A 2,049-nucleotide genomic window follows, 5' to 3' on the forward strand; every position below is an offset into this window, starting at 1 on the left:
CCATTGTACTATTTTATGGCTGATGTGTTTTAAGATAATAAACCACAAACTACGATTGGTTTAAGGTAGCCTAAGGGGAAATCCATAGGCTATGTATTTGTGTTAAACGCGAGTTAAACATATCCTTATTTATTTTGTTAATAAAAGTTCAAAGTTATGAATTTTTTTTTTCCGATTAATAATAATGAGCCATCAGCATGCATTTAAAGTAAGGGGAAAATCCCAAAACCTTACATTTATTTGTGTTACAACGCGGGTACATCAGTCTTATTCAGTGGCGTAGCGAGTCAGTCTCAGGCCCATATGCAAAAAAATGTGTACGGGCCCCCCCAAACGTTATGGGCTCCAACTCGGTTAACTTAACTTAGGCCCTTGTTGTTGATTTTTTGGAAGTAAATACAGTTACGTGAATCGTGACTATTCACAAGCGGTTTTATTTAGGGTAGGCTATAGGCTATAGACTAATGCTTGGAAATGTTTAAAGTTTTCAAGTCCTTTAAATTAATACTGTGAAATGCATGAAGTGTTTTATGTCTGTTTATTTTAGGCAAGTCGTGTTGGTTTGAGAAGGCTAAATTGATCAAACATAATGCTCAACTCACTGTCTGCCGCTGCCGTTTGGTCGTTCCTTTAAAAAACAAAAACTTGAACTTAACAAACATAAAATATTCCAAACATATTTCTAAATGAACTTAACAAAGAAACAAAAAGAAATATGACCACTTCGCCATTAAAAACCAAAACTGAACTATTTTAATAGCTGTGTAATGGAAGAGAGAAGGGTTGGGGTAGGTGTACATGTTAATAAAGCCTCACACACCTTATTAATATCATGCTGGAAGCAAAATCTGATAGGTAGCACTTTTCGCTATCGAATTATGCTACCATCTGTTTTAATGAGAGGTAGCTAAATCTGACAGGGTAGCACAAATAGTCAGAACACCGGTGTTGTGCCGAATTCTGCACCCCTGCCAGATTATTATTACCCCCCTAGTATTGGTAGGTTTAGGGTTAGGTGTGGGGTTAGGATTAGGCAATCAGATAGCGATTTCAAGGAGAGGGGTAATAATTTGACAGGGGGTCGAAAATGGGCACAACACCGGCGATGCAGTGTTGCCAGATATTGATACTAAAACAAACAAAAAACTAAAAATCGAATTCTGCACCCCTGCCAGATTATGCACCCCCTCGTTGAAGTCGCTACCTGATTGCCTAATCCCAACCCCACCCCTAATCCTAACCCCTCCCCCACACCTACTCCTAAACCTACCAATATTAGGGGGTGCATAATCTGGCAGGGTGCAAATTTCGGCACTACACCGGCAGTGTGTTTAAGCCATCCTCTGAATCAATTGCGCCTCACTGATCATTTTTAAGATAAAAATATTTTCTTTGCGCTCAGACTCATGATTTCTAAAGTATAATTCTGCAGTACAGAATTTTGACAGCCAAGCAATCCTCCCCGCAGGCCTGGTTTTACGGAGTTGATATGGGTAAGCGTCTTCAGTTGAAGCTGTAATAATAACATATTGACCTAACCTATTTGGTTAACCTACCTAACCTATTTGGCTAGCAGTGCGTATTTGTCTGTGCTCTGGAAAGCGTCAAAGGTTTCTATTTCCAACGTGTTTTGCCTTGAGTAATGTAACCATTCAGTCAGACACATCTGTTGATTTCATGAATGCAATGGCCAATCAAAGGCATTAAAGGCTGAAAAAAACTGCTAAACCCAGCCTAAACTGGTTTGCTGGTTTTAGCTGGTCATCCAGCCTGGTCTAGGCTGGTCAGCAGGCTGGTTTTAGAGGGGTTTTGGCCCATTCCTTAGCTGGTTGGGCTGGGAGACCAGCTAAAACCAGCTGCTTCCATCTTAAACCAGCTAAGACCAGCCAACCAGTTTAGGCTGGTTTTAGTTTTTTTTTTTTCAGCAGCTCACTGCTCAAAATGCGTTGATTTAGTCCGCGCTGGGTAGGCTACTGCACTTGTGTAAACATGATGTAACGTTAAATAAGAGATTCATTGATTTTAACAGAACTTGATCACGATAAGATT

The sequence above is a fragment of the Sinocyclocheilus rhinocerous genome, unplaced genomic scaffold, assembly GCF_001515625.1.
Source record: "Sinocyclocheilus rhinocerous isolate Xijiao unplaced genomic scaffold, SAMN03320098_v1.1 scaffold418, whole genome shotgun sequence".
Lineage (NCBI taxonomy): Eukaryota > Metazoa > Chordata > Actinopteri > Cypriniformes > Cyprinidae > Sinocyclocheilus > Sinocyclocheilus rhinocerous.